The sequence below is a fragment of the Lissotriton vulgaris genome, chromosome 8, assembly GCF_964263255.1.
Source record: "Lissotriton vulgaris chromosome 8, aLisVul1.2, whole genome shotgun sequence".
Lineage (NCBI taxonomy): Eukaryota > Metazoa > Chordata > Amphibia > Caudata > Salamandridae > Lissotriton > Lissotriton vulgaris.
In genome coordinates, this window is record NC_141696.1 from 1,221,906,664 (window position 1) to 1,221,920,510 (window position 13,847).

The 13,847-nt window shown below is 42.0% G+C and overlaps 1 protein-coding gene across 1 annotated transcript in view; it reads left to right on the plus strand.

Moving 5' to 3' along the window:
* LOC147698516 (putative tRNA methyltransferase 9B) overlaps positions 1–13,847 on the plus strand; it is a 195,745-nt gene that overhangs the window by 82,879 nt on the left and 99,019 nt on the right. Inside the window, exon 3 of the mRNA XM_086935115.1 lies at positions 9,082–9,336. The gene's annotated coding sequence lies outside the window, so the exon portion shown is untranslated. The remainder of the gene's footprint in view (positions 1–9,081; positions 9,337–13,847) is intronic.

A 13,847-nucleotide genomic window follows, 5' to 3' on the forward strand; every position in this document is an offset into this window, starting at 1 on the left:
GATAGATCGTGTTTGCCCACCCAATCTTCTCCTTTGCGGGTGCTTGAGAGTTTCAGACCTGTGGTTGGCGTAGTGAGTATCTGACTTGACTAAGGGCTTAAGGTAGACTATGGTGGGCGTCCTGCCGTCCATCAGGGTGGCACAGTTAATAACCTTCTCCGCTCCACAGAGGTGGCAGCTCTGAAGACACTGAATGTTTGTGGTGCTATAGCTGTGTGTATCTTTTATTGTTGTTGGGTATTACAAATATATAATATGTTCTTCCAGAGATATATTGCCTATTGGTCCATTAATGGTTCCTGACCTAGTTTAAAGGAAACTCTCTTGGAGGTCGGGTGTCCGGTGACCTCAAGAGAGGGTTGTGCAATGCAGACATCAATTGCTCCCAGGGGTCTGTTCACCAAAGAGATGTATTTGTGTTTAGTTAATTAAGTGTTTTGGTCCATTTAATTTGAGATCTGGGAACTCATAATTATCTAAAGCAATTTTCTCTTTCACTAATGTATTTGAGAAGTGCTCCCTTAGTATATTTAAAGAGTAAGAGAATTAATGCAGAAGTATGTGAAATATAGACACGCATTTGTAATGTCAGTATGTCTGGTTTATGAATCAAAGTGCTATTTGTCATTGATCAGTAACTTTACTGTGTTCGGTTTTTATTTCTTGTAAATTATTGTGGGGTATTTTCAGTGTGTTTTGATGTTTTAGAAAATTGTAAAAGTCAGCTGTTAGTGTGTATTTTTTTCCTCTGAACTTAATCACAAGGATGGTTTTTTCGAGTGCTTATAAAGTAATTGGGTTTCATTTTCTTTCATCCTTCATTCCTGTTTTCAAGTATTCCTTCATTCTTTCCTCCTCTTAACTCCCTTCTTTATACCCTTTCATTGAAGGTGCTTTTCAAGTAACATTTTATTATTTCTCTTAACTTCCTCCATTTCTAATTTCCCAGTTCTCAAATCCCTCTTGCCAGCAGTCCAGTCCCACCCCATATCAAGGACGTGTAGGAATATAGATGTTTACACACCATTAAGATTTGAATGTAAAAGATGAAATGTTGATGGTGTCTATTTAGAACCCCTTCCTGGTGTGTCATTCAAACAAATGGCAGATTGGCTGAATGAAGATTTACCACCTAGCACATGGTATACCATGGAGTGCTCCCTGCTCCGTTCTTGCAATCCAGAGTCATCGTTTGCTATTTTTGGATTTGAGACCTGGGATAATACATTATTTTTTACTGTTTAATGTGGGCCTATTCCTCCCTTGCCTGGTCATATCGGAGATGCGTGCTACAAAACTATCATATGCATACTATTCGCTACAGGGGCTTTGCTGTCCCCAAACTGTGCAACTCCAAAGAGGAGCAGCTAATGTAGTAAATACGCTTATTTACTTGCAGGAAACCTTGGCCACTAGGGATGTAGCACACTGCAGATGAAATAAGCAGCAACCAGCCGACCTGTTAGCACTGTCCGGCGTGAGTGTTGTATCCTGTTAAGCAAAATTAAAATACAAAGAGCTCCCGAGAAATGAAAGGGGAACTATAAAAGGAGAAAGTGTAATACTAAAGGACTGACCAACCAGACCCATCACTGAATCACACTCATTTTCAGGTAGATGTATATGTGATCAGAAAATGCTGTCATTCAATGCACAAGAAAGCCGATGACTGATGTGGACTGAACAACTACCCCATGCAGATTGTTGTCATGGATGGATGTAGAGTGTACATGACAGACCAATAGCAGAAGAGAGCTGAGCCAAAGGCACTATATGTATCTATATTCATATATATTTATATACATGGATGAATGTATTATTCAGTGATAAAAAATTTTATTGCAAGATCCTGGCAGATAGGTAAGAAGAGACTTTAGAAACTTAAAGTGCAACTCTGCTGCCCTTAGCATTTGTCGGAGGCAGCATTCAACATGAAAATCGTTCCCTACAAAGGTAATCTGACATTTCATCTTACAAAATATCATTCTGTAGGCTTTAATACATGGAAATAATAATCCACCCTTAAATGCCTATTGATTTTACCAGCTGCTTTTCACTATCAATATGTACGGTCTAATGGGTTTTTCATAACTTTTTATAATACAAAAGATAGATCAGACTTACTGCATCAGAAATATGTTTTCCTAGTGAACCAATCAGGCCTGTATCTGTTATCATTGGCTTATCACCAAAACCAGCTGACGCCTCTTCCTGCCACTGTTCCTTTAAGTTTGTGTGACCTACTTATCTTATTTGTTTATGCAAGAGGATCTAATCACCTGTACCTATGCATGCCTCTTACAAAAAAAAACCTCAAGCCTCCTGCACTGAGCATAAGAAACAAAAAAGCAACGTAGGCCTCTGCACTGTGCATAAACTTCCTCACAATGCAACCATCAGCCCTACACTCATAAAATGACATAATAAACAAAAATACAGTTGGCAAATCAAAAAACTATCTCTCCTAAGAGGGCGTAATAAAAGATTCTGACTGTACAAATCTTCTATATGCACTGCATGGTTTGTCAGAGCAGGCTACCACCATTCCATGTAGGCTATAATACAGAGTAATACCTGTAAGTGCACTGAGGCCTACTAACCAGATCTCAGTGCTGGTGCCCTGATCCTCAAGTGTCCCACTAGGGCTGCAGCACTTGTTATGCCACAATGGAAGTCACAACGTAAAAACATGTCTCTCAGCGTGCCACTGCAGACAGTTTTTAAACTGCTAACACAATTTTGCCATTTAAACTGTTGGCAAAGCCCAAGCCTCCCTTTTCTAATGTATATGCCACTCCTTCAGCAGGCCTATTGAGTCCTAAGGCAGAGTGCTATATATATTAAAAAGTAGGGCATGTATTTTTATGTCCAAACAATAAAAAACCCATATTGTATTTTTTTTATCGCTGAAAAGTTACTTGCTCCATTGGTGAGTTCAGGTTACACGTTGATGACTCAGCTGTGCTAAATTCGGAATGGGACTGCTAAAGTTCATACTTCAAGGCATCAAAATAACCATCACCATTCAATAGGAGTTACAAGCGGAATATAGGGGAGGCCACCCCCACTCAAGCAAATTACAACAATATAGGGCCTCACCTTAATAGCACCTCTCTTAACCAACACAATCAAAGGATTTTATAATAATTCTTCTCTTCGTCCTCCTAGTGTGTTAACTAAAACTACTATGATTGGTCACGGTGCGCTTTCACTACTTAAAAACGTCATAACAGGTCTATTCTCACTAGTGCAAAAATATAGTGAGCAAAGAGAGAGCACCTCACGGTAGCTGCACCCGAGGGGGTTCCTGGCTAATGATTGCCAGTCTACCCACTTCTCATCATTGGCCACTCTCTCTTTGTTGTATGTGAAAAAGAAAGAATGTGCTTCCTTTACAAACAAAAATCATATAGTGAAGAAATAGTAGACACAACCAATGTGCCCACTGTTCAAAATGTGTACGTGCTCAATGAACCCCAGCGAAAACTACAGGAAGAATGTGTGTATATAGTTCTCACTCATTAAAACCGGGTACTGTTTGCTGGACATCCAATTATATTCCAGGCTGCAAGCACTCCCAATTAGAAATGGTTACCAATATACCATAATTGATTTGCCAAAGGAAAGCAAATCAAGGGAACAGTCCAGCCCAAACTGCCAAGCCAGGTCCTCCCTGGACCAGAAACAAGCTTTCTAGGACCGGTTTCGGGGTTTAACCCTCATCAGCCAAGATAGCTTGAATCTAGTGGCACAGTGAGCCCGGGACCAACGTCTGGGCATACCCGGCACACTTAGGGCGAGAAAGCAAAAGACCCACAGTTGATGGACGCAATGCAAAACAAATCAAAACTTTCACCTCCAGTCAAGAGATCTGGGTTAAATCCATCATTCTTTTGCTCACCATGCCACCCCAGTTTGGACCTGGCCATATGCAAATCAGTCTTGACCCCATGTCTCATGAGAACAGTCCAGCCCAAACTGCCAAGCCAGGTCCTCCACTGGAGTCAAGCTATCCTGGCTGATGAGGGGTGAAACCCCAAAACCTGTCCTTGGATGCTTGTTTCCAGTCCAGGGAGGACCTGGCTTGGCAGTTCGGGCTGGACTGTTCCCATTGAGCACAGGGTCAAGACTGATTTGCATGTGGCTGGGTTAAACTGGAATGTCATGGGGAGCAATAATACGATGGATTTAGGCCCAGATATCTGTACTGGAATGAAAATCTGACATTGTTCTGCATTCTGTCCATCAATTGTTCTTTTTGTCTTTTTAGTGGAAGCACAGACATTTGGCCGAATCTTGTACTTGGGATAACCAACATTGGGGCTCCTTTCTCAGTAGGTCTCGAAGTGTTGTTTTGTTGATCACATAAGGTCAGGTGACTGTCCTGCTAGACCTATAAATTAATGTAGAATAGTGTTGCCCTGGACTCTCAATCTCACAATCTGAAGCCTAAAGTTAATGACTGCCCTCCTCCCATCTGTGCTGTTGCCAGAGAAAGGCCAAGATTGTAAATTATCTAGTTATGTAGGACACTTTAATGTCATTATATGTCATGTGTGTGTGTCTGAAAGTTCTTTTGGAAGCACACTTGTGCCCAAAATTAATATGTACTCCTGACTACCAAAGCCCCTCTCCTGACAGTGCTTCTTAAAGCCCTTTTTTAGGATAATTACATAATATCTGGCAACATCTACGGAGTCAGACCTAAAAACACCCACAACCCGAAAGGTATGTGCTTATTCTTAAGCAAGGAACTCAAGAGTAGGTAAACTTTTATTAACAATTTCTTTTTACCCCAGATTAATATTGAAAATAGTCCAGAGAGGCAGTAAATATTTATGAGCAGTTAGTCTAAATAAAAAGCAGTTCGGATGAACACAAACATTGCTCACAAGATCCGCAAGAGCATTGACAACCACAGATGAATTCATATTTATGTAGCTCGTATTACAGTTATAGGGATTAACGTAGATAGCCAAAAACTAATGTCATGATAGTTCAGCAATAGAAAAAAGGCATGGAAGGTATGGTCAATCTAAAGTGGATTGTATCAGATAACTGCACCTTGGCTATCAGCTTTGATTCCTTATTCCAATAACAATGTTCTGTGTGGTAGCTTTTGTTTCTGATATTTTGCAGGAAATTTGTTGATGCTAATAAGGCATTTGCTTAAATAAGTTTCTGGAGCAGCATAATTTTGGTTCCACCCTTACACGTCACAAAAAAACACAATATATACATGCACGTAGCACCACATAACTCTGTGTGTCCCAACGTTATTAATGTAAAGTGTTGCACTTGAACTCGGTACTGAAGTGCATTCACTGTAGAACTAGAGAGTCATATACGCTGTGTGTCATAACCATATTAAAATGAAATGTACTCCTTGGATCCCGGATAAACCCATCCTCACACTATTAAGATATAATTATTTCAGAATCAAAAAAGATTTATGTAAACATGTGCACGACGTTTTCACATTTGAATGTATAATGTAGTCCTCAGGCACATTATACTCATGTATTGAAAGTTACATTTCATTTACTTAAACTGCAACATGAATCTAATTCTGAATTTTTGTACTGACATTTTAATGTATTTGTAGTTGGATGTACACTTATGAACTCTCATTAAATGTGCACCATTTACCTTCACCATCCAAAATGTGACAACCCACTTTTTTCCAACTTTGATAGAGTAGTTCAACCTGCATTGAACAGTCCACGTTCTAGACCATCATGTTTGTCTTCTTAGACACCCCTCTTTTTCCAGACTTACTAGTTCTTCTTTCAAACCTGTCTGCATGACCACCGTACTCTCCTGTCTGCTTGAGAAAAGTGTTTTGCTATCTCTGCTCACCTGTCCTACCTATCGTGTTGACTCCGGGAGTCACGCCCCTAACTTATTATCCACATTGCAAGACCCTTGTGGCCGACCTTTCAACTCATATGTAATACTCTCACTATTTTCTAATTTATTTGTGGGTTTCTAACGCGCTAGAATCGACTCCCGAAGGAGTATCTCTGCGCAATAGACCGCTGGGGAACCCGTCCTGGCTTTCCCTGTGAGATGGTCCCTACTGGGTATCTCCAAGGTGAAACCAGGCATCCCCGGCGTATGTGGGGGGCCATTGTGGAGATGAGGCAAGCTAATCCCCAGAGTTGCCAAGTGTGATCCCTGGTCTGAGTAGGCACCGAGGCGAGAATTATCGAGTCCGCTGACCCTGGTCCACGACCCTGCCCCGTCTGGAATTGAGCCCTGGTCCCGGGCCATCATCTGCTCCCAGGTCTGCCGCCTCTAACCAGTGAGCCACACCACTGCCACCATCAACCAATTTCTATACCTCGCTCCTCCAAACTTTTACTCTATACTGCCTAACTTCAAATGGCCTGGCTCCAGCACCATTGCCCCCAAATTGTCCATCTCCTGTGATGTGCTCTACTGCTATGTTATAATACTTTTGATCTATTTCAGATCTGTTGATGCCGAGAATATTTGCTTGCTAATCTGCACTAACGAGGAACATTGTCAGATACAGTCATCCTGTCCTACCACTCCTGACTCCCACAGCACTTTAAATGCCTCAGTGAGAGAAGAGACAATGCCCTTCCTTTTTGTAGTCAAACTACTCCCGCTATTAAGAACATTCTTGAAACTGTCTGTTCTCACACTAATAATGCTTAGCGAGACCTCTTCCTTTCTGAACTATATACGCCAACTTTATCACCCTTAAAAACTAATGAGAAGTTGCATTTCCTCTCAGAATCCTGCTAAGGCATGTCCAAGTGACTCCTGCTTCGAAGAACCTAATCACATGATCATTCTATACTCAGTTGAGGCTCTGTGTCAACCTCTATGCATCCTCCATAATTGTCGTCATGTCCCCACTTACACCTTCACCTTTTAAAATTCAGTCTTAAAGGTTAGCCTCAGTGGTACAGTATAGCTAGCACAACTCAATGTAAATGTCTCTAGAAAATGATTATTTATTGGCATGTTACCATGGGAAAACTATGTATTGTTGTTGGAAGGGAAATCACATTTCATTACGTTGCATGGGTAAAAAAAATATCGCTACTATTTTATGCAAGTGGAGTAAAAAAAACAAAAAAACTGAATCCCTCCTTTAGAGGAGAAGCTACCAAAAGACCTGACCAATCACCCAGCCTGTACGGAAACCCATCACATCCCTTCAAGAGAGTGCCTCCTGACATGCCAGTCCCCCAGGGCACACCAAACATGCCCGACTCTCCCTATAAAAAGCCTGTGATGCCTTCTTACGTCAAAAGATTTAGGTGTATTTCATTCACAATTCAAGTAAGAGACAAAACCCCAAATTGCATGCGTTAAGCAGGAGCTTACTATAAGGGCGGGTGAACCACAGGAGACATTGTTGTACTATGAAGTAGCACTGTATTGTTGGTTGTCCCAATTCATTCCAAAACTGTTCACAAAACACGTTAAATACATACTAAATCTAATGAAGAACATGAAATGGGATAAAACGTAACTTTTCGGAACGGATCTTCTCACGGTATAAATGAATGACTGAAGGATCCAACAGAGCTCTACCATTTTGTCCCATCTAATTTGCTCTCATGTTATTACTGGCTGCTGTTCGACTTAAAGTCCACTTGGGTATTAAGCATCACTGCCCTCAACATCAATCAATCAATCATCAAATTTGTATAGCGCGCTACTCACCCGTAAGGGTCTCAAGGCGCTGAGGGGAGGGGGGTGGCTACTGCTCGAACAGCCAGGTCTTGAGTTGTTTCCTGAAGGAGAGATGGTCCTGGGTTGGCCGAAGGTGGGTGGGGAGGGAGTTCCATGTCTTGGCTGCCAGGTAGGAGAAGGATCTTCCTCCGATGGTGGATTTCCGAAATCGTGGGACGGAGGCGAGGGCGAGGCTGGCGGAGCGGAGTTGGCGGGTGGGTATGTAGAATGTGAGGCGGCTGTTGAGGTACTTCGGGCCCGTGTCGTGGAGAGCCTTGTGAGCGTGGGTGAGGAGTCTGAACGTGATCCTCTTGTTGACGGGGAGCCAGTGAAGGTCTTTCAGGTGGGCAGAGATGTGGCTGCGGCGAGGGATGTCCAGGATGAGTCGAGATGAGTCAATTGATCCATATATTTTTAAAAAGGCAAGAACATGTGCTGGACTGGCAGGAGTATTGTAGATGCAACTAGGTGAGCTTAAAAAGCAAGGAGCACATAATCTACATTCAACCCACCCCACAGAAGAAAAACCTCTTCCTTTAGTTGAATTTTATTTCGAAGAGCTTTTTCAAATAACAATACATTTTAACAATCTGCACATAGCACAAATTCAAATCAGCTTTAAAGCTAAAAAGAAAAAAAACTTTTGAGGTACAAATACATAATGTGCTATTTATTGAAACCCACAGAAAGTCCACCTCTTCTAACAAAAAAAACGGGGTATGGCCTATTCACAAAGGTATGTTTTCATGTATAGATTTATTCCTGTGTAGACCTACTCCTATACCTAGGTATACATCTCCTCTTTATTGCTATTTACCATTTCCGAGTGGAGATTTTGACTTAGATGTAGACCTAAGACCCTCTAAAATGAGTGGATGGTGACTCCCACAATGCGTTTTTGAGTGTAAAGTTACCAGTTTCAGAGGCAGCAGCAGCTGTCAGTGACTATTTAGCCAAAGCAGAAGCCACTTTGAAGCCAAGCCTCCATCTGTTAAAGGATCACCTAACACAAATATACTTGATGCTAACTGTGGAAATGTTTACATAATATTTATATATTTTTTCTAGTATCCATTTTGTTTCTAATGTGGCCTGTCTTATGTTTTAAGCAAAAGCCACTTTCACAAGAACACTTCCCAAACCCCTGGCATGCTTCTGTTTTCTGTGCCTGGGTAATTTTTTCACTGTACCGCCAAATAAATGATAAGCCCTCTTATTGTTAATTGAAATTTTGCCCATAAATGAACTGTATTGTGGGCAAGGAAACCCGGGCCTCTCCTGCCTGTTTAATATTACTTTCAAACATTTATTTGTCGTAATTTGGGCTAATTTCTCAAGTTTTTGTTAATGTCTTGCCTTGATCCGCAGATTTGCAGATCGTGCTCGTTCCCGCTCACACGAAACTGTATGGTGCTTCCTTGTCCTTCACTGCCTCCACCTCGTTCGCCATGCCTCAATGCATCGCTGAAACGCCAACTCCATCGCTGGATCGCACCGGGCCCGGAGCGGACCAGGATCTCTGATGGGGGAGAGATTTCTACTCTGAAGGATTCTGGTTGAACAGAGCTGCTTTTCATTATAACCATTCCCTGTGGGTGGAGGCGGCGATTGAAACCAAGCAAGGTAAGGTCTAACAAACACCTTTCTTATTATTGCTTCTTGTTAGAAATGGGGGATACACACTTTAGAAAATACCAGCTCACCCCCTGTGTAGCTTGACACAAGCAGACAGACTTATCCCAAAGGCAATGTGTAAAATCTTTGTACTCAAAACACACAGTAATACAGTGATAACACGACAAGTGGACACCACACTAATTTAGAAAAATATAGTATCTTTATCTAAACTCAACAAGACCAAAACGACAAATATTCAACATATATCTAATAAGAATATGCCTTTTTAAGGGTTTCATGTAACTTGGTCCATAGAAAGCTATGGGAGTGTGATTACTCACAAAGTACCAAACAGCACCAGAGATGGGAAGCGCCGAGAAACAGAGATGTGTCAGTTCCTGAGACCTTAGCGAGGCGATGCAACAGTTCTGCTGCACGCAGGAGAAGTAAGGCGTTGAATCCGGTCTGTAGCGGGAAGTGATCCGTTAACTCAAACGATTATGGTTTACGGGTGATGCCTCGGAAAAACTTGCTGCACAGGTGCTATGTGTAGAAATCTGGGATGCGTAGGCGATCAATGCGGTGAGCGGCACTGCGTCCGTTTCTTTACCCCCGATCCCCACAATGGGCGGTTCTTGCAGCCGTGACAGGTGCTGTGTTGGTTCTGCAGTGGTGCGGCGATGCGTGGAGATTCTGCTGTGTCGGAAAAATAGCTGCAAGAAGAGCGTTAGTCGATTTTCTTTAGTTCTTATTTTCTTTCAGCTACCTGCAGAAGGGACAACCTCCAGAGGACCACAACTGAAATAGGCACCTCCTGGCAGGTCAGAACTCTCAGCAACAGAGTTCAGGGGAGCTCTGGGTGAAGTCTCTGTGTCCCTGAGACTTCAGAACAGGAGGCCCGCACACACAGGCCCTTGGAGATCTTCAAGCAGGTTCAAAGCAATGTTCCAGTCTTTGTCATCTCCTTGGCAGAAACACCAGCTGCAGCCCAACCCCACACAGCAGAGGAGCAGTACGCCTCCTCACAGTTCTTCATCTCTTCTCCTTGGCAAAGGTTCCTCTTGAGTTCAGAAGTGATCTAAAGTTCTGGGGTTTTAGGTGTAACACTTATACCCTAAAATGTATGTGTTCTCCTTGTTCAAGGGGCTCTCAGCCCAGTCCAAACCAGTTCTGTCCTCACTGATTCAGTGTGACCACAGGGGTGGAGACAGCATTGTGCAAGGGAGACAGACTCTATTCAGGTGCAAGTAAAATTCCTCCCACTACTCCAAATTCAGCTAGGGTCTATTAGAACAGCTCTGAGTCATCCCGGAAGGGCCAGGCACACCTCAACCCCACCACCCCCTTTGGCTGTCACTCCAAAACCAGACAGTCGATTCACAAATAGGCAGAGGCGCACAGAATGGTTTAACATGAAAATGCCTACTTTCTAAAAGTGCTACGCAAACAAATGATGGACGGATTGTTGAATAAATAATACATTCACCCTCAGTCAAGAGTACTGCATTAAATCCAAAATTGTTTTGCTCACCATGCCACCCCAGTTTAGACCAGCCATATGCAAATCAGTTTTGACCCTGTGTCTCATGGGAACAGTCCAGACCGAACTGCCAAGGCAGGTCCTCCCCGGACCAGAAACAAGCATCCTGGGACCCTTCATCAGCCATGCTAGCTTGAATACAGTGGCACAGTGAGCAAGGGACCCACAGCTGGGCCTACCCATTCCACTTAGGGTGAAAATTACTACGCAACAAATGATGGAACGAATGCTAAATAAATCATACATTCACCCCCAGTTAAGCTATCTTGGCTGATATGGGGTGAAACCCCAATACCGGTCCTAGGATGCTTGTTTCCAGTCCAGGGAGGCCCAGATCTCTGTACTGGGGTAAATGTATGACATTGTTCTGCATTCTGTCCATCAATCGTTCTTTTTACTTTCTAAAAGTGACATTTTCAAACAAATAATTTAAAAAACATCTTTACTAAAAAATGTTCAGAGAGCCTAAACTTTATTTCTCTATCTTGTCCCAATGGGAAGATATACTTGAAAGATGTTACAAAGCATTTCCCGTTCTATCTTATGGGACAGATAGCCTTTCAATAGTGAAAAACAAAATTGACAGTATTTCACTTTCGGGACATGTCGCACACACCACTACATGTCCTACCTTTCACATACACTGCACCCTGCCCATGGGGGTACCTTGGGCCTACCATAGGGGTGCCTTTCATGTAAGAAAAGGGAAGGATAGAACCTGGCAAGTGGGTACACTTGCCAGGTCGACATGGCAGTTAACAAACTGCACACAGACACTGCAGTGGCAGGTCTGAGATACTTTTTTAGTTCTACTCATGTGGGTGGCACAATCAGTGCTGCAGGCCCACTAGTAGCATATGATTTACTTGCTCTGGCATACTCAGTGCACTTTCCTAGGGGCTTACCAGTAAATCAAATAACCCAATTAGGGAGAACCAATTGTAATAACTTGCACTTTGAGTCTGATCAGCAGTGGCAAAGTGCCCAAAGCATCTAAGCCAGGAAAAATTAAATCTAGCACAGCATCAAAAATACCTTCTCTAAAGTACTAAAAATGCTAAGTTAATACAATCAAAAAACAAATGAGTTGTTCTATCCTTCTAGTTAATACAAACAATGACTATTAAAAAAACAAATGAGTTGTTCTATCCTTCTGAAAAGGCAGCCAATAACAATAAAAGCCAATGGAGGAAGGAAAGAAGTTTGCCATGTTCGGGCATTCGGTTTTCTCCCTACTATGCCCGAAGTTTTCCGTAAACAGAAGGTTTTATCTACAGGGCATTAATCCCCTAAAGAGAAGGAAAATGCAGCGGACGTCCCACTAACTTCGGAAATGTCTCTTAAAGCAAACACTGTGAATGCTTCCTTTAATAAACATCCTTCAAATGCAAAAATATAAATTGTCAAGGAAACAGGAAAAATAACACCGCAACAAAAAGTAAATTCGACATGACAACACAATACTACAAATTATATATACACATCCCTTCTCTTTAATAAAACAAAACAAAAATGCATTTTAACAATAACTGAACAGTGTAACACATTCACACTTAGTATAAGATAATTAGACCTGGGTGGTTAATTCCGTTCCGCTTGCGAAATTTGAGGAATTTGGGTAATTCCGCGTTCCCCCGAATTGCAAAAAATTCAGCTGCTCCGCAGAATTTCTTGCTTGTTCGCGCTTTCAAAATGCGTGTTCGCTAGCTATTTGCCCCTGAGCATGTAAACAGCATTCGCGAACAGGGAAAAAGCATTGTGAACGGGCGGAACAAGCAATTCCGCATGTTCACGGAACTCTGCGTGCTCGCTGAGTTTTTTTACAGTTTCGCAGAGCTTTGCGTAGCGCGAGTACACGAATTCCACCCACCCCTAAAGATAATACAGATAAATTAAAACATGTGATCCTATGTGGGACACACATAGTCCTCTAATCTCCTTGGTTTTATTATGTTTCTACCAAAGGTGCTAATTTGTTTACCATTACTTTGAGCATTACAATTACAATAACATACACCATTATCCCCATGAGCTTTACTCCTCATTTCTACATCACTCATTGAGTCACTCTGGGGATTATCCCTCCTTACACTTGAATCATTGTCTTCCCCAACTCTAGATTCACCATTTCTTTTCACTCGTAGAGTCAATAATAATCCACCAATGTTTGTGACCCTGGTCAATCTTATGGTGAGCACACCTCACCTTGTCAATACCATTTGTTTGACCAAAGCTAAGCATCTCATGTGACGAATACTGCAATCGTTTAATTCCATCCTATTGTTCATACCTTCATAATTTGCATATGGGAACTGAACCTCGTTTCCCCTTTAGCAACCTTCCAGATAGATTTTGCATAAACCCATTGACCTACTATTAGCTTCACATCACACAGTCCATGTTTATTGTAAAATAACCTGTTATTCTTTTGTTGGGATGTACAAATTCCTCTGCATTCCACACAACTTTCTTACCTCTCTCCATCCAACCAGGATTACCTTTAGAATGCGGTATACAACAGTTCATTATCATAAAAGGACTTTCTCCAACAGTGTCATGGGACGTCACTCTATAATTAAACACTATTTTCTGTTTCTAAACCTTTCATGTTTTGAGTAGTTAACTGCAATACACCCTTAAAAACTCGGTTGACTCTCTCCACAACACCATTTCCCCAAGGGTGATAAAGCGCAGAGTATCTGTATGAAATTCCTGCAAATTCAATGAAATCCTTCATCTCCGCTGAACCTCGTTATCAGTAAGTAAGGATTTCGGGAAGCCCTATCGCAAACATATTTAATCTGGAAATGTGATCACAACTCCAGTGTCTATCTTCCTATCCACTTCCAACTCAATCCATAGATAGATATACCTTTGTGACCCATCACTCAACATAATTAGTCCCATGATGTCCAATGCTACATCTTCCCAAGGAAGAGTCGGACATTCAATGGAACTCAATGGGGGATTCAGTGTT